This window comes from Atractosteus spatula, chromosome 12 (assembly GCF_055471065.1).
Source record: "Atractosteus spatula isolate fAtrSpa1 chromosome 12, fAtrSpa1.hap1, whole genome shotgun sequence".
Lineage (NCBI taxonomy): Eukaryota > Metazoa > Chordata > Actinopteri > Semionotiformes > Lepisosteidae > Atractosteus > Atractosteus spatula.
The window spans coordinates 18,173,586-18,198,515 of NC_142717.1; positions in this window are offsets into that span (position 1 = coordinate 18,173,586).

Sequence of the window (24,930 nt, forward strand, 5' to 3'; positions counted from 1 at the left end):
TTTGACAATTTCTGATCACTGGGGTGAAGGGCTGACTCAGTGTGCTCTTCTGAGCCAAGCAGTTACACTGCGATTCCAAGTGCTGAAAAAAAGCGTTTATTTCGGGCTGAAAAACACGTTTTGAAAACTGTGCTGTTCCTGCCCTATAACTTACATGGGGGTGACCAAAGTTGCCAAAACGTGTTTATTTCTGCTGAAAAACACGTTTTGACAATTTCTGATCACTGGGGTGAAGGGCTGACTCAGTGTGCTCTTCTGAGCCAAGCAGTTACACTGCGATTCCAAGGGCTGAGAAAAAGCGTTTATTTCGGGCTGAAAAACACGTTTTGAAAACTGTGCTGTTCCTGCCCTATAACTTACATGGGGGTGACCAAAGTTGCCAAAACGTGTTTATTTCTGCTGAAAAACACGTTTTGACAATTTCTGATCACTGGGGTGAAGGGCTGACTCAGTGTGCTCTTCTGAGCCAAGCAGTTACACTGCGATTCCAAGTGCTGAGAAAACGCGTTTATTTCGGGCTGAAAAACACGTTTTGAAAACTGTGCTGTTCCTGCCCTATAACTTACATGGGGGTGACCAAAGTTGCCAAAACGTGTTTATTTAAGCTGAAAAACACGTTTTGACAATTTCTGATGACTGGGGTGAAGGGCTGACTCGGTGTGCTCTTCTGAGCCAAGCAGTTACACTGCGATTCCAAGTGCTGAGAAAACGCGTTTATTTCGGGCTGAAAAACACGTTTTGAAAACTGTGCTGTTCCTGCCCTATAACTTACATGGGGGTGTCCAAAGTTGCCAAAACGTGTTTATTTCTGCTGAAAAACACGTTTTGACAATTTCTGATCACTGGGGTGAAGGGCTGACTCAGTGTGCTCTTCTGAGCCAGGCAGTTACACTGCGATTCCAAGGGCTGAGAAAAAGCGTTTATTTCGGGCTGAAAAACACGTTTTGAAAACTGTGCTGTTCCTGCCCTATAACTTACATGGGGGTGACCAAAGTTGCCAAAACGTGTTTATTTCTGCTGTAAAACACGTTTTGACAATTTCTGATCACTGGGGTTAAGGGCTGACTCGGTGTGCTCTTCTGAGCCAGGCAGTTACACTGCGATTCCAAGGGCTGAGAAAACGCGTTTATTTCGGGCTGAAAAACACGTTTTGAAAACTGTGCTGTTCCTGCCCTATAACTTACATGGGGGTGACCAAAGTTGCCAAAACGTGTTTATTTCTGCTGAAAAACACGTTTTGACAATTTCTGATCACTGGGGTGAAGGGCTGACTCAGTGTGCTCTTCTGAGCCAAGCAGTTACACTGCGATTCCAAGTGCTGAGAAAAAGCGTTTATTTCGGCTGAAAAACACGTTTTGAAAACTGTGCTGTTCCTGCCCTATAACTTACATGGGGGTGACCAAAGTTGCCAAAACGTGTTAATTTCTGCTGAAAAACACGTTTTGACAATTTCTGATCACTGGGGTGAAGGGCTGACTCGGTGTGCTCTTCTGAGCCAAGCAGTTACACTGCGATTCCAAGTGCTGAGAAAAAGCGTTTATTTCGGGCTGAAAAACACGTTTTGAAAACTGTGCTGTTCCTGCCCTATAACTTACATGGGGTTGACCAAAGTTGCCAAAACGTGTTTATTTCTGCTGAAAAACACGTTTTGACAATTTCTGATCACTGGGGTGAAGGGCTGACTCAGTGTGCTCTTCTGAGCCAGGCAGTTACACTGCGATTCCAAGGGCTGAGAAAACGCGTTTATTTCGGGCTGAAAAACACGTTTTGAAAACTGTGCTGTTCCTGCCCTATAACTTACATGGGGGTGACCAAAGTTGCCAAAACGTGTTTATTTCTGCTGAAAAACACGTTTTGACAATTTCTGATCACTGGGGTGAAGGGCTGACTCAGTGTGCTCTTCTGAGCCAGGCAGTTACACTGCGATTCCAAGGGCTGAGAAAACGCGTTTATTTCGGGCTGAAAAACACGTTTTGAAAACTGTGCTGTTCCTGCCCTATAACTTACATGGGGGTGACCAAAGTTGCCAAAACGTGTTTATTTCTGCTGAAAAACACGTTTTGACAATTTCTGATCACTGGGGTGAAGGGCTGACTCAGTGTGCTCTTCTGAGCCAGGCAGTTACACTGCGATTCCAAGGGCTGAGAAAAAGCGTTTATTTCGGGCTGAAAAACACGTTTTGAAAACTGTGCTGTTCCTGCCCTATAACTTACATGGGGGTGACCAAAGTTGCCAAAACGTGTTTATTTCTGCTGTAAAACACGTTTTGACAATTTCTGATCACTGGGGTTAAGGGCTGACTCGGTGTGCTCTTCTGAGCCAGGCAGTTACACTGCGATTCCAAAGGCTGAGAAAACGCGTTTATTTCGGGCTGAAAAACACGTTTTGAAAACTGTGCTGTTCCTGCCCTATAACTTACATGGGGGTGACCAAAGTTGCCAAAACGTGTTTATTTCTGCTGAAAAACAAGTTTTGACAATTTCTGATCACTGGGGTGAAGGGCTGACTCAGTGTGCTCTTCTGAGCCAAGCAGTTACACTGCGATTCCAAGTGCTGAGAAAAAGCGTTTATTTCGGGCTGAAAAACACGTTTTGAAAACTGTGCTGTTCCTGCCCTATAACTTACATGGGGGTGACCAAAGTTGCCAAAACGTGTTTATTTCTGCTTAAAAACACGTTTTGACAATTTTTGATCACTGGGGTGAAGGGCTGACTCGGTGTGCTCTTCTGAGCCAAGCAGTTACACTGCGATTCCAAGTGCTGAGAAAAAGCGTTTATTTCGGGCTGAAAAACACTTTTTGAAAACTGTGCTGTTCCTGCCCTATAACTTACATGGGGTTGACCAAAGTTGCCAAAACGTGTTTATTTCTGCTGAAAAACACGTTTTGACAATTTCTGATCACTGGGGTGAAGGGCTGACTCAGTGTGCTCTTCTGAGCCAAGCAGTTACACTGCGATTCCAAGGGCTGAGAAAAAGCGTTTATTTCGGGCTGAAAAACACGTTTTGAAAACTGTGCTGTTCCTGCCCTATAACTTACATGGGGGTGACCAAAGTTGCCAAAACGTGTTTATTTCTGCTGAAAAACACGTTTTGACAATTTCTGATGACTGGGGTGAAGGGCTGACTCGGTGTGCTCTTCTGAGCCAAGCAGTTACACTGCGATTCCAAGTGCTGAGAAAACGCGTTTATTTCGGGCTGAAAAACACGTTTTGAAAACTGTGCTGTTCCTGCCCTATAACTTACATGGGGGTGACCAAAGTTGCCAAAACGTGTTTATTTCTGCTGAAAAACACGTTTTGACAATTTCTGATCACTGGGGTGAAGGGCTGACTCGGTGTGCTCTTCTGAGCCAAGCAGTTACACTGCGTTTCCAAGTGCTGAGAAAAAGCGTTTATTTCGGGCTGAAAAACACGTTTTGAAAACTGTGCTGTTCCTGCCCTATAACTTACATGGGGTTGACCAAAGTTGCCAAAACGTGTTTATTTCTGCTGAAAAACACGTTTTGACAATTTCTGATCACTGGGGTGAAGGGCTGACTCAGTGTGCTCTTCTGAGCCAGGCAGTTACACTGCGATTCCAAGGGCTGAGAAAAAGCGTTTATTTCGGGCTGAAAAACACGTTTTGAAAACTGTGCTGCTCCTGCCCTATAACTTACATGGGGTTGACTAAAGTTGCCAAAACGTGTTTATTTCTGCTGAAAAACACGTTTTGACAATTTCTGATCACTGGGGTGAAGGGCTGACTCAGTGTGCTCTTCTGAGCCAAGCAGTTACACTGCGATTCCAAGGGTTGAGAAAAAGCGTTTATTTCGGGCTGAAAAACACGTTTTGAAAACTGTGCTGTTCCTGCCCTATAACTTACATGGGGGTGACCAAAGTTGCCAAAACGTGTTTATTTCTGCTGAAAAACACGTTTTGACAATTTCTGATCACTGGGGTGAAGGGCTGACTCAGTGTGCTCTTCTGAGCCAAGCAGTTACACTGCGATTCCAAGTGCTGAGAAAACGCGTTTATTTCGGGCTGAAAAACACGTTTTGAAAACTGTGCTGTTCCTGCCCTATAACTTACATGGGGGTGACCAAAGTTGCCAAAACGTGTTTATTTAAGCTGAAAAACACGTTTTGACAATTTCTGATGACTGGGGTGAAGGGCTGACTCGGTGTGCTCTTCTGAGCCAAGCAGTTACACTGCGATCCCAAGTGCTGAGAAAACGCGTTTATTTCGGGCTGAAAAACACGTTTTGAAAACTGTGCTGTTCCTGCCCTATAACTTACATTGGGGTGACCAAAGTTGCCAAAACGTGTTTATTTCTGCTGAAAAACACGTTTTGACAATTTCTGATCACTGGGGTGAAGGGCTGACTCAGTGTGCTCTTCTGAGCCAAGCAGTTACACTGCGATTCCAAGTGCTGAGAAAAAGCGTTTATTTCGGCTGAAAAACACGTTTTGAAAACTGTGCTGTTCCTGCCCTATAACTTACATGGGGGTGACCAAAGTTGCCAAAACGTGTTAATTTCTGCTGAAAAACACGTTTTGACAATTTCTGATCACTGGGGTGAAGGGCTGACTCGGTGTGCTCTTCTGAGCCAAGCAGTTACACTGCGATTCCAAGTGCTGAGAAAAAGCGTTTATTTCGGGCTGAAAAACACGTTTTGAAAACTGTGCTGTTCCTGCCCTATAACTTACATGGGGTTGACCAAAGTTGCCAAAACGTGTTTATTTCTGCTGAAAAACACGTTTTGACAATTTCTGATCACTGGGGTGAAGGGCTGACTCAGTGTGCTCTTCTGAGCCAGGCAGTTACACTGCGATTCCAAGTGCTGAGAAAACGCGTTTATTTCGGGCTGAAAAACACGTTTTGAAAACTGTGCTGTTCCTGCCCTATAACTTACATGGGGGTGACCAAAGTTGCCAAAACGTGTTTATTTCTGCTGAAAAACACGTTTTGACAATTTCTGATCACTGGGGTGAAGGGCTGACTCAGTGTGCTCTTCTGAGCCAGGCAGTTACACTGCGATTCCAAGGGCTGAGAAAACGCGTTTATTTCGGGCTGAAAAACACGTTTTGAAAACTGTGCTGTTCCTGCCCTATAACTTACATGGGGGTGACCAAAGTTGCCAAAACGTGTTTATTTCTGCTGAAAAACACGTTTTGACAATTTCTGATCACTGGGGTGAAGGGCTGACTCGGTGTGCTCTTCTGAGCCAAGCAGTTACACTGCGATTCCAAGTGCTGAGAAAAAGCATTTATTTCGGGCTGAAAAACACGTTTTGAAAACTGTGCTGTTCCTGCCCTATAACTTACATGGGGTTGACCAAAGTTGCCAAAACGTGTTTATTTCTGCTGAAAAACACGTTTTGACAATTTCTGATCACTGGGGTGAAGGGCTGACTCAGTGTGCTCTTCTGAGCCAAGCAGTTACACTGCGTTTCCAAGTGCTGAGAAAAAGCGTTTATTTCGGGCTGAAAAACACGTTTTGAAAACTGTGCTGTTCCTGCCCTATAACTTACATGGGGTTGACCAAAGTTGCCAAAACGTGTTTATTTCTGCTGAAAAACACGTTTTGACAATTTCTGATCACTGGGGTGAAGGGCTGACTCAGTGTGCTCTTCTGAGCCAGGCAGTTACACTGCGATTCCAAGGGCTGAGAAAAAGCGTTTATTTCGGGCTGAAAAACACGTTTTGAAAACTGTGCTGTTCCTGCCCTATAACTTACATGGGGGTGACCAAAGTTGCCAAAACGTGTTTATTTCTGCTGTAAAACACGTTTTGACAATTTCTGATCACTGGGGTTAAGGGCTGACTCGGTGTGCTCTTCTGAGCCAGGCAGTTACACTGCGATTCCAAGGGCTGAGAAAACGCGTTTATTTCGGGCTGAAAAACACGTTTTGAAAACTGTGCTGTTCCTGCCCTATAACTTACATGGGGGTGACCAAAGTTGCCAAAACGTGTTTATTTCTGCTGAAAAACAAGTTTTGACAATTTCTGATCACTGGGGTGAAGGGCTGACTCAGTGTGCTCTTCTGAGCCAAGCAGTTACACTGCGATTCCAAGTGCTGAGAAAAAGCGTTTATTTCGGGCTGAAAAACACGATTTGAAAACTGTGCTGTTCCTGCCCTATAACTTACATGGGGGTGACCAAAGTTGCCAAAACGTGTTTATTTCTGCTTAAAAACACGTTTTGACAATTTCTGATCACTGGGGTGAAGGGCTGACTCAGTGTGCTCTTCTGAACCAAGCAGTTACACTGCGATTCCAAGTGCTGAGAAAAAGCGTTTATTTCGGGCTGAAAAACACGTTTTGAAAACTGTGCTGTTCCTGCCCTATAACTTACATGGGGGTGACCAAAGTTGCCAAAACGTGTTTATTTCTGCTGTAAAACACGTTTTGACAATTTCTTATCACTGGGGTTAAGGGCTGACTCGGTGTGCTCTTCTGAGCCAGGCAGTTACACTGCGATTCCAAGGGCTGAGAAAACTCGTTTATTTCGGGCTGAAAAACACGTTTTGAAAACTGTGCTGTTCCTGCCCTATAACTTACATGGGGGTGACCAAAGTTGCCAAAACGTGTTTATTTAAGCTGAAAAACACGTTTTGACAATTTCTGATGACTGGGGTGAAGGGCTGACTCGGTGTGCTCTTCTGAGCCAAGCAGTTACACTGCGATTCCAAGTGCTGAGAAAACGCGTTTATTTCGGGCTGAAAAACACGTTTTGAAAACTGTGCTGTTCCTGCCCTATAACTTACATGGGGGTGTCCAAAGTTGCCAAAACGTGTTTATTTCTGCTGAAAAACACGTTTTGACAATTTCTGATCACTGGGGTGAAGGGCTGACTCAGTGTGCTCTTCTGAGCCAGGCAGTTACACTGCGATTCCAAGGGCTGAGAAAAAGCGTTTATTTCGGGCTGAAAAACACGTTTTGAAAACTGTGCTGTTCCTGCCCTATAACTTACATGGGGGTGACCAAAGTTGCCAAAACGTGTTTATTTCTGCTGTAAAACACGTTTTGACAATTTCTGATCACTGGGGTTAAGGGCTGACTCGGTGTGCTCTTCTGAGCCAGGCAGTTACACTGCGATTCCAAGGGCTGAGAAAACGCGTTTATTTCGGGCTGAAAAACACGTTTTGAAAACTGTGCTGTTCCTGCCCTATAACTTACATGGGGGTGACCAAAGTTGCCAAAACGTGTTTATTTCTGCTGAAAAACACGTTTTGACAATTTCTGATCACTGGGGTGAAGGGCTGACTCAGTGTGCTCTTCTGAGCCAAGCAGTTACACTGCGATTCCAAGTGCTGAGAAAAAGCGTTTATTTCGGCTGAAAAACACGTTTTGAAAACTGTGCTGTTCCTGCCCTATAACTTACATGGGGGTGACCAAAGTTGCCAAAACGTGTTAATTTCTGCTGAAAAACACGTTTTGACAATTTCTGATCACTGGGGTGAAGGGCTGACTCGGTGTGCTCTTCTGAGCCAAGCAGTTACACTGCGATTCCAAGTGCTGAGAAAAAGCGTTTATTTCGGGCTGAAAAACACGTTTTGAAAACTGTGCTGTTCCTGCCCTATAACTTACATGGGGTTGACCAAAGTTGCCAAAACGTGTTTATTTCTGCTGAAAAACACGTTTTGACAATTTCTGATCACTGGGGTGAAGGGCTGACTCAGTGTGCTCTTCTGAGCCAGGCAGTTACACTGCGATTCCAAGGGCTGAGAAAACGCGTTTATTTCGGGCTGAAAAACACGTTTTGAAAACTGTGCTGTTCCTGCCCTATAACTTACATGGGGGTGACCAAAGTTGCCAAAACGTGTTTATTTCTGCTGAAAAACACGTTTTGACAATTTCTGATCACTGGGGTGAAGGGCTGACTCAGTGTGCTCTTCTGAGCCAGGCAGTTACACTGCGATTCCAAGGGCTGAGAAAACGCGTTTATTTCGGGCTGAAAAACACGTTTTGAAAACTGTGCTGTTCCTGCCCTATAACTTACATGGGGGTGACCAAAGTTGCCAAAACGTGTTTATTTCTGCTGAAAAACACGTTTTGACAATTTCTGATCACTGGGGTGAAGGGCTGACTCGGTGTGCTCTTCTGAGCCAAGCAGTTACACTGCGATTCCAAGTGCTGAGAAAAAGCATTTATTTCGGGCTGAAAAACACGTTTTGAAAACTGTGCTGTTCCTGCCCTATAACTTACATGGGGTTGACCAAAGTTGCCAAAACGTGTTTATTTCTGCTGAAAAACACGTTTTGACAATTTCTGATCACTGGGGTGAAGGGCTGACTCAGTGTGCTCTTCTGAGCCAAGCAGTTACACTGCGTTTCCAAGTGCTGAGAAAAAGCGTTTATTTCGGGCTGAAAAACACGTTTTGAAAACTGTGCTGTTCCTGCCCTATAACTTACATGGGGTTGACCAAAGTTGCCAAAACGTGTTTATTTCTGCTGAAAAACACGTTTTGACAATTTCTGATCACTGGGGTGAAGGGCTGACTCAGTGTGCTCTTCTGAGCCAGGCAGTTACACTGCGATTCCAAGGGCTGAGAAAAAGCGTTTATTTCGGGCTGAAAAACACGTTTTGAAAACTGTGCTGTTCCTGCCCTATAACTTACATGGGGGTGACCAAAGTTGCCAAAACGTGTTTATTTCTGCTGTAAAACACGTTTTGACAATTTCTGATCACTGGGGTTAAGGGCTGACTCGGTGTGCTCTTCTGAGCCAGGCAGTTACACTGCGATTCCAAAGGCTGAGAAAACGCGTTTATTTCGGGCTGAAAAACACGTTTTGAAAACTGTGCTGTTCCTGCCCTATAACTTACATGGGGGTGACCAAAGTTGCCAAAACGTGTTTATTTCTGCTGAAAAACAAGTTTTGACAATTTCTGATCACTGGGGTGAAGGGCTGACTCAGTGTGCTCTTCTGAGCCAAGCAGTTACACTGCGATTCCAAGTGCTGAGAAAAAGCGTTTATTTCGGGCTGAAAAACACGTTTTGAAAACTGTGCTGTTCCTGCCCTATAACTTACATGGGGGTGACCAAAGTTGCCAAAACGTGTTTATTTCTGCTTAAAAACACGTTTTGACAATTTTTGATCACTGGGGTGAAGGGCTGACTCGGTGTGCTCTTCTGAGCCAAGCAGTTACACTGCGATTCCAAGTGCTGAGAAAAAGCGTTTATTTCGGGCTGAAAAACACTTTTTGAAAACTGTGCTGTTCCTGCCCTATAACTTACATGGGGTTGACCAAAGTTGCCAAAACGTGTTTATTTCTGCTGAAAAACACGTTTTGACAATTTCTGATCACTGGGGTGAAGGGCTGACTCAGTGTGCTCTTCTGAGCCAAGCAGTTACACTGCGATTCCAAGGGCTGAGAAAAAGCGTTTATTTCGGGCTGAAAAACACGTTTTGAAAACTGTGCTGTTCCTGCCCTATAACTTACATGGGGGTGACCAAAGTTGCCAAAACGTGTTTATTTCTGCTGAAAAACACGTTTTGACAATTTCTGATGACTGGGGTGAAGGGCTGACTCGGTGTGCTCTTCTGAGCCAAGCAGTTACACTGCGATTCCAAGTGCTGAGAAAACGCGTTTATTTCGGGCTGAAAAACACGTTTTGAAAACTGTGCTGTTCCTGCCCTATAACTTACATGGGGGTGACCAAAGTTGCCAAAACGTGTTTATTTCTGCTGAAAAACACGTTTTGACAATTTCTGATCACTGGGGTGAAGGGCTGACTCGGTGTGCTCTTCTGAGCCAAGCAGTTACACTGCGTTTCCAAGTGCTGAGAAAAAGCGTTTATTTCGGGCTGAAAAACACGTTTTGAAAACTGTGCTGTTCCTGCCCTATAACTTACATGGGGTTGACCAAAGTTGCCAAAACGTGTTTATTTCTGCTGAAAAACACGTTTTGACAATTTCTGATCACTGGGGTGAAGGGCTGACTCAGTGTGCTCTTCTGAGCCAGGCAGTTACACTGCGATTCCAAGGGCTGAGAAAAAGCGTTTATTTCGGGCTGAAAAACACGTTTTGAAAACTGTGCTGCTCCTGCCCTATAACTTACATGGGGTTGACTAAAGTTGCCAAAACGTGTTTATTTCTGCTGAAAAACACGTTTTGACAATTTCTGATCACTGGGGTGAAGGGCTGACTCAGTGTGCTCTTCTGAGCCAAGCAGTTACACTGCGATTCCAAGGGTTGAGAAAAAGCGTTTATTTCGGGCTGAAAAACACGTTTTGAAAACTGTGCTGTTCCTGCCCTATAACTTACATGGGGGTGACCAAAGTTGCCAAAACGTGTTTATTTCTGCTGAAAAACACGTTTTGACAATTTCTGATCACTGGGGTGAAGGGCTGACTCAGTGTGCTCTTCTGAGCCAAGCAGTTACACTGCGATTCCAAGTGCTGAGAAAACGCGTTTATTTCGGGCTGAAAAACACGTTTTGAAAACTGTGCTGTTCCTGCCCTATAACTTACATGGGGGTGACCAAAGTTGCCAAAACGTGTTTATTTAAGCTGAAAAACACGTTTTGACAATTTCTGATGACTGGGGTGAAGGGCTGACTCGGTGTGCTCTTCTGAGCCAAGCAGTTACACTGCGATCCCAAGTGCTGAGAAAACGCGTTTATTTCGGGCTGAAAAACACGTTTTGAAAACTGTGCTGTTCCTGCCCTATAACTTACATGGGGGTGACCAAAGTTGCCAAAACGTGTTTATTTCTGCTGAAAAACACGTTTTGACAATTTCTGATCACTGGGGTGAAGGGCTGACTCAGTGTGCTCTTCTGAGCCAGGCAGTTACACTGCGATTCCAAGGGCTGAGAAAACGCGTTTATTTCGGGCTGAAAAACACGTTTTGAAAACTGTGCTGTTCCTGCCCTATAACTTACATGGGGGTGACCAAAGTTGCCAAAACGTGTTTATTTCTGCTGAAAAACACGTTTTGACAATTTCTGATCACTGGGGTGAAGGGCTGACTCGGTGTGCTCTTCTGAGCCAAGCAGTTACACTGCGATTCCAAGTGCTGAGAAAAAGCATTTATTTCGGGCTGAAAAACAAGTTTTGAAAACTGTGCTGTTCCTGCCCTATAACTTACATGGGGTTGACCAAAGTTGCCAAAACGTGTTTATTTCTGCTGAAAAACACGTTTTGACAATTTCTGATCACTGGGGTGAAGGGCTGACTCAGTGTGCTCTTCTGAGCCAAGCAGTTACACTGCGTTTCCAAGTGCTGAGAAAAAGCGTTTATTTCGGGCTGAAAAACACGTTTTGAAAACTGTGCTGTTCCTGCCCTATAACTTACATGGGGTTGACCAAAGTTGCCAAAACGTGTTTATTTCTGCTGAAAAACACGTTTTGACAATTTCTTATCACTGGGGTGAAGGGCTGACTCAGTGTGCTCTTCTGAGCCAGGCAGTTACACTGAGATTCCAAGGGCTGAGAAAAAGCGTTTATTTCGGGCTGAAAAACACGTTTTGGAAACTGTGCTGTTCCTGCCCTATAACTTACATGGGGGTGACCAAAGTTGCCAAAACGTGTTTATTTCTGCTGTAAAACACGTTTTGACAATTTCTGATCACTGGGGTTAAGGGCTGACTCGGTGTGCTCTTCTGAGCCAGGCAGTTACACTGCGATTCCAAGGGCTGAGAAAACGCGTTTATTTCGGGCTGAAAAACACGTTTTGAAAACTGTGCTGTTCCTGCCCTATAACTTACATGGGGGTGACCAAAGTTGCCAAAACGTGTTTATTTCTGCTGAAAAACAAGTTTTGACAATTTCTGATCACTGGGGTGAAGGGCTGACTCAGTGTGCTCTTCTGAGCCAAGCAGTTACACTGCGATTCCAAGTGCTGAGAAAAAGCGTTTATTTCGGGCTGAAAAACACGTTTTGAAAACTGTGCTGTTCCTGCCCTATAACTTACATGGGGGTGACCAAAGTTGCCAAAACGTGTTTATTTCTGCTTAAAAACACGTTTTGACAATTTTTGATCACTGGGGTGAAGGGCTGACTCGGTGTGCTCTTCTGAGCCAAGCAGTTACACTGCGATTCCAAGTGCTGAGAAAAAGCGTTTATTTCGGGCTGAAAAACACTTTTTGAAAACTGTGCTGTTCCTGCCCTATAACTTACATGGGGTTGACCAAAGTTGCCAAAACGTGTTTATTTCTGCTGAAAAACACGTTTTGACAATTTCTGATCACTGGGGTGAAGGGCTGACTCAGTGTGCTCTTCTGAGCCAAGCAGTTACACTGCGATTCCAAGGGCTGAGAAAAAGCGTTTATTTCGGGCTGAAAAACACGTTTTGAAAACTGTGCTGTTCCTGCCCTATAACTTACATGGGGGTGACCAAAGTTGCCAAAACGTGTTTATTTCTGCTGAAAAACACGTTTTGACAATTTCTGATGACTGGGGTGAAGGGCTGACTCGGTGTGCTCTTCTGAGCCAAGCAGTTACACTGCGATTCCAAGTGCTGAGAAAACGCGTTTATTTCGGGCTGAAAAACACGTTTTGAAAACTGTGCTGTTCCTGCCCTATAACTTACATGGGGGTGACCAAAGTTGCCAAAACGTGTTTATTTCTGCTGAAAAACACGTTTTGACAATTTCTGATCACTGGGGTGAAGGGCTGACTCGGTGTGCTCTTCTGAGCCAAGCAGTTACACTGCGTTTCCAAGTGCTGAGAAAAAGCGTTTATTTCGGGCTGAAAAACACGTTTTGAAAACTGTGCTGTTCCTGCCCTATAACTTACATGGGGTTGACCAAAGTTGCCAAAACGTGTTTATTTCTGCTGAAAAACACGTTTTGACAATTTCTGATCACTGGGGTGAAGGGCTGACTCAGTGTGCTCTTCTGAGCCAGGCAGTTACACTGCGATTCCAAGGGCTGAGAAAAAGCGTTTATTTCGGGCTGAAAAACACGTTTTGAAAACTGTGCTGTTCCTGCCCTATAACTTACATGGGGGTGACCAAAGTTGCCAAAACGTGTTTATTTCTGCTGAAAAACACGTTTTGACAATTTCTGATGACTGGGGTGAAGGGCTGACTCGGTGTGCTCTTCTGAGCCAAGCAGTTACACTGCGATTCCAAGTGCTGAGAAAACGCGTTTATTTCGGGCTGAAAAACACGTTTTGAAAACTGTGCTGTTCCTGCCCTATAACTTACATGGGGGTGACCAAAGTTGCCAAAACGTGTTTATTTCTGCTGAAAAACACGTTTTGACAATTTCTGATGACTGGGGTGAAGGGCTGACTCGGTGTGCTCTTCTGAGCCAAGCAGTTACACTGCGATTCCAAGTGCTGAGAAAAAGCGTTTATTTCGGGCTGAAAAACACGTTTTGAAAACTGTGCTGTTCCTGCCCTATAACTTACATGGGGGTGACCAAAGTTGCCAAAACGTGTTTATTTCTGCTGAAAAACACGTTTTGACAATTTCTGATCACTGGGGTGAAGGGCTGACTCAGTGTGCTCTTCTGAGCCAAGCAGTTACACTGCGATTCCAAGTGCTGAGAAAAAGCGTTTATTTCGGGCTGAAAAACACGTTTTGAAAACTGTGCTGTTCCTGCCCTATAACTTACATGGGGTTGACCAAAGTTGCCAAAACGTGTTTATTTCTGCTGAAAAACACGTTTTGACAATTTCTGATCACTTTGGTGAAGGGCTGACTCAGTGTGCTCTTCTGAGCCAGGCAGTTACACTGCGATTCCAAGTGCTGAGAAAACGCGTTTATTTCGGGCTGAAAAACACGTTTTGAAAACTGTGCTGTTCCTGCCCTATAACTTACATGGGGGTGACCAAAGTTGCCAAAACGTGTTTATTTCTGCTGAAAAACACGTTTTGACAATTTCTGATCACTGGGGTGAAGGGCTGACTCAGTGTGCTCTTCTGAGCCAAGCAGTTACACTGCGATTCCAAGTGCTGAGAAAACGCGTTTATTTTGGGCTGAAAAACACGTTTTGAAAACTGTGCTGTTCCTGCCCTATAACTTACATGGGGGTGACCAAAGTTGCCAAAACGTGTTTATTTAAGCTGAAAAACACGTTTTGACAATTTCTGATGACTGGGGTGAAGGGCTGACTCAGTGTGCTCTTCTGAGCCAAGCAGTTATACTGCGATTCCAAGTGCTGAGAAAAAGCGTTTATTTCGGGCTGAAAAACACGTTTTGAAAACTGTGCTGTTCCTGCCCTATAACTTACATGGGGGTGACCAAAGTTGCCAAAACGTGTTTATTTCTGCTGAAAAACACGTTTTGACAATTTCTGATCACTGGGGTGAAGGGCTGACTCAGTGTGCTCTTCTGAGCCAAGCAGTTATACTGCGATTCCAAGGGCTGAGAAAAAGCGTTTATTATGGGCTGAAAAACACGTTTTGAAAACTGTGCTGTTCCTGCCCTATAACTTACATGGGGTTGACCAAAGTTGCCAAAACGTGTTTATTTCTGCTGAAAAACACGTTTTGACAATTTCTGATCACTGGGGTGAAGGGCTGACTCGGTGTGCTCTTCTGAGCCAAGCAGTTACACTGCGATTCCAAGTGCTGAGAAAAAGCGTTTATTTCGGGCTGAAAAACACGTTTTGAAAACTGTGCTGTTCCTGCCCTATAACTTACATGGGGTTGACCAAAGTTGCCAAAACGTGTTTATTTCTGCTGAAAAACACGTTTTGACAATTTCTGATCACTGGGGTGAAGGGCTGACTCAGTGTGCTCTTCTGAGCCAAGCAGTTACACTGCGATTCCAAGTGCTGAGAAAAAGCGTTTATTTCGGGCTGAAAAACACGTTTTGAAAACTGTGCTGTTCCTGCCCTATAACTTACATGGGGGTGACCAAAGTTGCCAAAACGTGTTTATTTCTGCTGAAAAACACGTTTTGACAATTTCTGATCACTGGGGTGAAGGGCTGACTCGGTGTGCTCTTCTGAGCCAAGCAGTTACACTGCGATTCCAAGTGCTGAGAAAAAGCGTTTATTTCGGGCTGAAAAACACGTTTTGAAAACTGTGCTGTTCCTGCCCTATAACTTACATGGGGGTGACCAAAGTTGCCAAAACGTGTTTATTTCTGCTGAAAAACACGTTTTGACAATTTCAGATCACTGGGGTGAAGGGCTGACTCAGTGTGCTCTTCTGAGCCAAGCAGTTACACTGCGATTCCAAGTGCTGAGAAAACGCGTTTATTTCGGGCTGAAAAACACGTTTTGAAAACTGTGCTGTTCCTGCCCTATTACTTACATGGGGGTGACCAAAGTTGCCAAAACGTGTTTATTTCTGCTGAAAAACACGTTTTGACAATTTCTGATCACTGGGGTGAAGGGCTGACTCGGTGTGCTCTTCTGAGCCAAGCAGTTACACTGCGATTCCAAGTGCTGAGAAAAAGCGTTTATTTCGGGCTGAAAAACACGTTTTGAAAACTGTGCTGCTCCTGCCCTATAACTTACATGGGGTTGACTAAAGTTGCCAAAACGTGTTTATTTCTGCTGAAAAACACGTTTTGACAATTTCTGATCACTGGGGTGAAGGGCTGACTCAGTGTGCTCTTCTGAGCCAAGCAGTTACACTGCGATTCCAAGGGTTGAGAAAAAGCGTTTATTTCGGGCTGAAAAACACGTTTTGAAAACTGTGCTGTTCCTGCCCTATAACTTACATGGGGTTGACCAAAGTTGCCAAAACGTGTTTATTTCTGCTGAAAAACACGTTTTGACAATTTCTGATCACTGGGGTGAAGGGCTGACTCAGTGTGCTCTTCTGAGCCAAGCAGTTACACTGCGATTCCAAGTGCTGAGAAAACGCGTTTATTTCGGGCTGAAAAACACGTTTTGAAAACTGTGCTGTTCCTGCCCTATAACTTACATGGGGGTGACCAAAGTTGCCAAAACGTGTTTATTTAAGCTGAAAAACACGTTTTGACAATTTCTGATGACTGGGGTGAAGGGCTGACTCGGTGTGCTCTTCTGAGCCAAGCAGTTACACTGCGATCCCAAGTGCTGAGAAAACGCGTTTATTTCGGGCTGAAAAACACGTTTTGAAAACTGTGCTGTTCCTGCCCTATAACTTACATTGGGGTGACCAAAGTTGCCAAAACGTGTTTATTTCTGCTGAAAAACACGTTTTGACAATTTCTGATCACTGGGGTGAAGGGCTGACTCGGTGTGCTCTTCTGAGCCAAGCAGTTACACTGCGATTCCAAGTGCTGACAAAACGCGTTTATTTCGGGCTGAAAAACACGTTTTGAAAACTGTGCTGTTCCTGCCCTATAACTTACATGGGGGTGACCAAAGTTGCCAAAACGTGTTTATTTCTGCTGAAAAACACGTTTTGACAATTTCTGATCACTGGGGTGAAGGGCTGACTCAGTGTGCTCTTCTGAGCCAAGCAGTTACACTGCGATTCCAAGTGCTGAGAAAACGCGTTTATTTCGGGCTGAAAAACACGTTTTGAAAACTGTGCTGTTCCTGCCCTATAACTTACATGGGGGTGACCAAAGCTGCCAAAACGTGTTTATTTCTGCTGAAAAACACGTTTTGACAATTTCTGATCACTGGGGTGAAGGGCTGACTCAGTGTGCTCTTCTGAGCCAGGCAGTTACACTGCGATTCCAAGGGCTGAGAAAAAGCGTTTATTTCGGGCTGAAAAACACGTTTTGAAAACTGTGCTGTTCCTGCCCTATAACTTACATGGGGGTGACCAAAGTTGCCAAAACGTGTTTATTTCTGCTGAAAAACACGTTTTGACAATTTCTGATCACTGGGGTGAAGGGCTGACTCAGTGTGCTCTTCTGAACCAAGCAGTTACACTGCGATTCTAAGTGCTGAGAAAAAGCGTTTATTTCGGGCTGAAAAACACGTTTTGAAAACTGTGCTGTTCCTGCCCTATAACTTACATGGGGGTGACCAAAGTTGCCAAAACGTGTTTATTTCTGCTGTAAAACACGTTTTGACAATTTCTGATCACTGGGGTTAAGGGCTGACTCGGTGTGCTCTTCTGAGCCAGGCAGTTACACTGCGATTCCAAGGGCTGAGAAAACGCGTTTATTTCGGGCTGAAAAACACGTTTTGAAAACTGTGCTGTTCCTGCCCTATAACTTACATGGGGGTGACCAAAGTTGCCAAAACGTGTTTATTTCTGCTGAAAAACACGTTTTGACAATTTCTGATCACTGGGGTGAAGGGCTGACTCAGTGTGCTCTTCTGAGCCAAGCAGTTACACTGCGATTCCAAGTGCTGAGAAAAAGCGTTTATTTCGGGCTGAAAAACACGTTTTGAAAACTGTGCTGTTCCTGCCCTATAACTTACATGGGGGTGACCAAAGTTGCCAAAACGTGTTTATTTCTGCTGAAAAACACCTTTTGACAATTTCTGATCACTGGGGTGAAGGGCTGACTCGGTGTGCTCTTCTGAGCCAAGCAGTTACACTGCGTTTCCAAGTGCTGAGAAAAAGCGTTTATTTCGGGCTGAAAAACACGTTTTGAAAACTGTGCTGTTCCTGCCCTATAACTTACATGGGGTTGACCAAAGTTGCCAAAACGTGTTTATTTCTGCTGAAAAACACGTTTTGACAATTTCTGATCACTGGGGTGAAGGGCTGACTCAGTGTGCTCTTCTGAGCCAAGCAGTTACACTGCGATTCCAAGGGCTGAGAAAAAGCGTTTATTTCGGGCTGAAAAACACGTTTTGAAAACTGTGCTGTTCCTGCCCTATAACTTACATGGGGGTGACCAAAGTTGCCAAAACGTGTTTATTTCTGCTGAAAAACACGTTTTGACAATTTCTGATCACTGGGGTGAAGGGCTGACTCAGTGTGCTCTTCTGAGCCAAGCAGTTACACTGCGATTCCAAGTGCTGAGAAAACGCGTTTATTTCGGGCTGAAAAACACGTTTTGAAAACTGTGCTGTTCCTGCCCTATAACTTACATGGGGGTGACCAAAGTTGCCAAAACGTGTTTATTTAAGCTGAAAAACACGTTTTGACAATTTCTGATGACTGGGGTGAAGGGCTGACTCGGTGTGCTCTTCTGAGCCAAGCAGTTACACTGCGATTCCAAGTGCTGAGAAAACGCGTTTATTTCGGGCTGAAAAACACGTTTTGAAAACTGTGCTGTTCCTGCCCTATAACTTACATGGGGGTGTCCAAAGTTGCCAAAACGTGTTTATTTCTGCTGAAAAACACGTTTTGACAATTTCTGATCACTGGGGTGAAGGGCTGACTCAGTGTGCTCTTCTGAGCCAGGCAGTTACACTGCGATTCCAAGGGCTGAGAAAAAGCGTTTATTTCGGGCTGAAAAACACGTTTTGAAAACTGTGCTGTTCCTGCCCTATAACTTACATGGGGGTGACCAAAGTTGCCAAAACGTGTTTATTTCTGCTGAAAAACACGTTTTGACAATTTCTGATCACTGGGGTTAAGGGCTGACTCGGTGTGCTCTTCTGAGCCAGGCAGTTACACTGCGATTCCAAGGGCTGAGAAAACGCGTTTATTTCGGGCTGAAAAACACGTTTTGAAAACTGTGCTGTTCCTGCCCTATAACTTACATGGGGGTGACCAAAGTTGCCAAAACGTGTTTATTTCTGCTGAAAAACACGTTTTGACAATTTCTGATCACTGGGGTGAAGGGCTGACTCAGTGTGCTCTTCTGAGCCAAGCAGTTACACTGCGATTCCAAGTGCTGAGAAAAAGCGTTTATTTCGGCTGAAAAACACGTTTTGAAAACTGTGCTGTTCCTGCCCTATAACTTACATGGGGGTGACCAAAGTTGCCAAAACGTGTTAATTTCTGCTGAAAAACACGTTTTGACAATTTCTGATCACTGGGGTGAAGGGCTGACTCGGTGTGCTCTTCTGAGCCAAGCAGTTACACTGCGATTCCAAGTGCTGAGAAAAAGCGTTTATTTCGGGCTGAAAAACACGTTTTGAAAACTGTGCTGTTCCTGCCCTATAACTTACATGGGGTTGACCAAAGTTGCCAAAACGTGTTTATTTCTGCTGAAAAACACGTTTTGACAATTTCTGATCACTGGGGTGAAGGGCTGACTCAGTGTGCTCTTCTGAGCCAGGCAGTTACACTGCGATTCCAAGTGCTGAGAAAACGCGTTTATTTCGGGCTGAAAAACACGTTTTGAAAACTGTGCTGTTCCTGCCCTATAACTTACATGGGGGTGACCAAAGTTGCCAAAACGTGTTTATTTCTGCTGAAAAACACGTTTTGACAATTTCTGATAACTGGGGTGAAGGGCTGACTCGGTGTGCTCTTCTGAGCCAAGCAGTTACACTGCGATTCCAAGTGCTGAGAAAAAGCATTTATTTCGGGCTGAAAAACACGTTTTGAAAACTGTGCTGTTCCTGCCCTATAACTTACATGGGGTTGACCAAAGTTGCCAAAACGTGTTTATTTCTGCTGAAAAACACGTTTTGACAATTTCTGATCACTGGGGTGAAGGGCTGACTCAGTGTGCTCTTCTGAGCCAAGCAGTTACACTGCGTTTCCAAGTGCTGAGAAAAAGCGTTTATTTCGGGCTGAAAAACACGTTTTGAAAACTGTGCTGTTCCTGCCCTATAACTTACATGGGGGTGACCAAAGTTGCCAAAACGTGTTTATTTCTGCTGTAAAACACGTTTTGACAATTTCTGATCACTGGGGTTAAGGGCTGACTCGGTGTGCTCTTCTGAGCCAGGCAGTTACACTGCGATTCCAAGGGCTGAGAAAACGCGTTTATTTCGGGCTGAAAAACACGTTTTGAAAACTGTGCTGTTCCTGCCCTATAACTTACATGGGGGTGACCAAAGTTGCCAAAACGTGTTTATTTCTGCTGAAAAACAAGTTTTGACAATTTCTGATCACTGGGGTGAAGGGCTGACTCAGTGTGCTCTTCTGAGCCAAGCAGTTACACTGCGATTCCAAGTGCTGAGAAAAAGCGTTTATTTCGGGCTGAAAAACACGTTTTGAAAACTGTGCTGTTCCTGCCCTATAACTTACATGGGGGTGACCAAAGTTGCCAAAACGTGTTTATTTCTGCTTAAAAACACGTTTTGACAATTTTTGATCACTGGGGTGAAGGGCTGACTCGGTGTGCTCTTCTGAGCCAAGCAGTTACACTGCGATTCCAAGTGCTGAGAAAAAGCGTTTATTTCGGGCTGAAAAACACTTTTTGAAAACTGTGCTGTTCCTGCCCTATAACTTACATGGGGTTGACCAAAGTTGCCAAAACGTGTTTATTTCTGCTGAAAAACACGTTTTGACAATTTCTGATCACTGGGGTGAAGGGCTGACTCAGTGTGCTCTTCTGAGCCAAGCAGTTACACTGCGATTCCAAGGGCTGAGAAAAAGCGTTTATTTCGGGCTGAAAAACACGTTTTGAAAACTGTGCTGTTCCTGCCCTATAACTTACATGGGGGTGACCAAAGTTGCCAAAACGTGTTTATTTCTGCTGAAAAACACGTTTTGACAATTTCTGATGACTGGGGTGAAGGGCTGACTCGGTGTGCTCTTCTGAGCCAAGCAGTTACACTGCGATTCCAAGTGCTGAGAAAACGCGTTTATTTCGGGCTGAAAAACACGTTTTGAAAACTGTGCTGTTCCTGCCCTATAACTTACATGGGGGTGACCAAAGTTGCCAAAACGTGTTTATTTCTGCTGAAAAACACGTTTTGACAATTTCTGATCACTGGGGTGAAGGGCTGACTCGGTGTGCTCTTCTGAGCCAAGCAGTTACACTGCGTTTCCAAGTGCTGAGAAAAAGCGTTTATTTCGGGCTGAAAAACACGTTTTGAAAACTGTGCTGTTCCTGCCCTATAACTTACATGGGGTTGACCAAAGTTGCCAAAACGTGTTTATTTCTGCTGAAAAACACGTTTTGACAATTTCTGATCACTGGGGTGAAGGGCTGACTCAGTGTGCTCTTCTGAGCCAGGCAGTTACACTGCGATTCCAAGGGCTGAGAAAAAGCGTTTATTTCGGGCTGAAAAACACGTTTTGAAAACTGTGCTGTACCTGCCCTATAACTTACATGGGGGTGACCAAAGTTGCCAAAACGTGTTTATTTCTGCTGAAAAACACGTTTTGACAATTTCTGATGACTGGGGTGAAGGGCTGACTCGGTGTGCTCTTCTGAGCCAAGCAGTTACACTGCGATTCCAAGTGCTGAGAAAACGCGTTTATTTCGGGCTGAAAAACACGTTTTGAAAACTGTGCTGTTCCTGCCCTATAACTTACATGGGGGTGACCAAAGTTGCCAAAACGTGTTTATTTCTGCTGAAAAACACGTTTTGACAATTTCTGATGACTGGGGTGAAGGGCTGACTCGGTGTGCTCTTCTGAGCCAAGCAGTTACACTGCGATTCCAAGTGCTGAGAAAAAGCGTTTATTTCGGGCTGAAAAACACGTTTTGAAAACTGTGCTGTTCCTGCCCTATAACTTACATGGGGGTGACCAAAGTTGCCAAAACGTGTTTATTTCTGCTGAAAAACACGTTTTGACAATTTCTGATCACTGGGGTGAAGGGCTGACTCAGTGTGCTCTTCTGAGCCAAGCAGTTACACTGCGATTCCAAGTGCTGAGAAAAAGCGTTTATTTCGGGCTGAAAAACACATTTTGAAAACTGTGCTGTTCCTGCCCTATAACTTACATGGGGTTGACCAAAGTTGCCAAAACGTGTTTATTTCTGCTGAAAAACACGTTTTGACAATTTCTGATCACTGGGGTGAAGGGCTGACTCAGTGTGCTCTTCTGAGCCAGGCAGTTACACTGCGATTCCAAGTGCTGAGAAAACGCGTTTATTTCGGGCTGAAAAACACGTTTTGAAAACTGTGCTGTTCCTGCCCTATAACTTACATGGGGGTGACCAAAGTTGCCAAAACGTGTTTATTTCTGCTGAAAAACACGTTTTGACAATTTCTGATCACTGGGGTGAAGGGCTGACTCAGTGTGCTCTTCTGAGCCAAGCAGTTACACTGCGATTCCAAGTGCTGAGAAAACGCGTTTATTTCGGGCTGAAAAACACGTTTTGAAAACTGTGCTGTTCCTGCCCTATAACTTACATGGGGGTGACCAAAGTTGCCAAAACGTGTTTATTTAAGCTGAAAAACACGTTTTGACAATTTCTGATGACTGGGGTGAAGGGCTGACTCAGTGTGCTCTTCTGAGCCAAGCAGTTATACTGCGATTCCAAGTGCTGAGAAAAAGCGTTTATTTCGGGCTGAAAAACACGTTTTGAAAACTGTGCTGTTCCTGCCCTATAACTTACATGGGGGTGACCAAAGTTGCCAAAACGTGTTTATTTCTGCTGAAAAACACGTTTTGACAATTTCTGATCACTGGGGTGAAGGGCTGACTCAGTGTGCTCTTCTGAGCCAAGCAGTTATACTGCGATTCCAAGGGCTGAGAAAAAGCGTTTATTATGGGCTGAAAAACACGTTTTGAAAACTGTGCTGTTCCTGCCCTATAACTTACATGGGGTTGACCAAAGTTGCCAAAACGTGTTTATTTCTGCTGAAAAACACGTTTTGACAATTTCTGATCACTGGGGTGAAGGGCTGACTCGGTGTGCTCTTCTGAGCCAAGCAGTTACACTGCGATTCCAAGTGCTGAGAAAAAGCGTTTATTTCGGGCTGAAAAACACGTTTTGAAAACTGTGCTGTTCCTGCCCTATAACTTACATGGGGTTGACCAAAGTTGCCAAAACGTGTTTATTTCTGCTGAAAAACACGTTTTGACAATTTCTGATCACTGGGGTGAAGGGCTGACTCAGTGTGCTCTTCTGAGCCAAGCAGTTACACTGCGATTCCAAGTGCTGAGAAAAAGCGTTTATTTCGGGCTGAAAAACACGTTTTGAAAACTGTGCTGTTCCTGCCCTGTAACTTACATGGGGTTGACCAAAGTTGCCAAAACGTGTTTATTTCTGCTGAAAAACACGTTTTGACAATTTCTGATCACTGGGGTGAAGGGCTGACTCAGTGTGCTCTTCTGAGCCAGGCAGTTACACTGCGATTCAAAGGGCTGAGAAAAAGCGTTTATTTCGGGCTGAAAAACACGTTTTGAAAACTGTGCTGTTCCTGCCCTATAACTTACATGGGGGTGACCAAAGTTGCCAAAACGTGTTTATTTCTGCTGTAAAACACGTTTTGACAATTTCTGATCACTGGGGTTAAGGGCTGACTCGGTGTGCTCTTCTGAGCCAGGCAGTTACACTGCGATTCCAAGGGCTGAGAAAACGCGTTTATTTCGGGCTGAAAAACACGTTTTGAAAACTGTGCTGTTCCTGCCCTATAACTTACATGGGGGTGACCAAAGTTGCCAAAACGTGTTTATTTAAGCTGAAAAACACGTTTTGACAATTTCTGATGACTGGGGTGAAGGGCTGACTTGGTGTGCTCTTCTGAGCCAAGCAGTTACACTGCGATTCCAAGTGCTGAGAAAAAGCGTTTATTTCGGGCTGAAAAACACGTTTTGAAAACTGTGCTGTTCCTGCCCTATAACTTACATGGGGTTGACCAAAGTTGCCAAAACGTGTTTATTTCTGCTGAAAAACACGTTTTGACAATTTCTGATCACTGGGGTGAAGGGCTGACTCAGTGTGCTCTTCTGAGCCAAGCAGTTACACTGCGATTCCAAGTGCTGAGAAAAAGCGTTTATTTCGGGCTGAAAAACACGTTTTGAAAACTGTGCTGTTCCTGCCCTATAACATACATGGGGGTGACCAAAGTTGCCAAAACGTGTTTATTTCTGCTGAAAAACACGTTTTGACAATTTCTGATCACTGGGGTGAAGGGCTGACTCGGTGTGCTCTTCTGAGCCAGGCAGTTACACTGCGATTCCAAGTGCTGAGAAAAAGCGTTTATTTCGGGCTGAAAAACACGTTTTGAAAACTGTGCTGTTCCTGCCCTATAACTTACATGGGGGTGATCAAAGTTGCCAAAACGTATTTATTTCTGCTGAAAAACACGTTTTGACAATTTCTGATCACTGGGGTGAAGGGCTGACTCAGTGTGCTCTTCTGAGCCAGGCAGTTACACTGCGATTCCAAGGGTTGAGAAAACGCGTTTATTTCGGGCTGAAAAACACGTTTTGAAAACTGTGCTGTTCCTGCCCTATAACTTACATGGGGGTGACCAAAGTTGCCAAAACGTGTTTATTTCTGCTGTAAAACACGTTTTGACAATTTCTGATCACTGGGGTTAAGGGCTGACTCGGTGTGCTCTTCTGAGCCAGGCAGTTACACTGCGATTCCAAGGGCTGAGAAAACGCGTTTATTTCGGGCTGAAAAACACGTTTTGAAAACTGTGCTGTTCCTGCCCTATAACTTACATGGGGGTGACCAAAGTTGCCAAAACGTGTTTATTTCTGCTGAAAAACACGTTTTGACAATTTCTGATCACTGGGGTGAAGGGCTGACACAGTGTGCTCTTCTGAGCCAAGCAGTTACACTGCGATTCCAAGTGCTGAGAAAAAGCGTTTATTTCGGGCTGAAAAACACGTTTTGAAAACTGTGCTGTTCCTGCCCTATAACTTACATGGGGGTGACCAAAGTTGCCAAAACGTGTTTATTTAAGCTGAAAAACACGTTTTGACAATTTCTGATGACTGGGGTGAAGGGCTGACTCGGTGTGCTCTTCTGAGCCAAGCAGTTACACTGCGATTCCAAGTGCTGAGAAAACGCGTTTATTTCGGGCTGAAAAACACGTTTTGAAAACTGTGCTGTTCCTGCCCTATAACTTACATGGGGGTGTCCAAAGTTGCCAAAACGTGTTTATTTCTGCTGTAAAACACGTTTTGACAATTTCTGATCACTGGGGTTAAGGGCTGACTCGGTGTGCTTTTCTGAGCCAAGCAGTTACACTGCGATTCCAAGTGCTGAGAAAACGCGTTTATTTCGAGCTGAAAAACACGTTTTGAAAACTGTGCTGTTCCTGCCCTATTACTTACATGGGGGTGACCAAAGTTGCCAAAACGTGTTTATTTCTGCTGAAAAACACGTTTTGACAA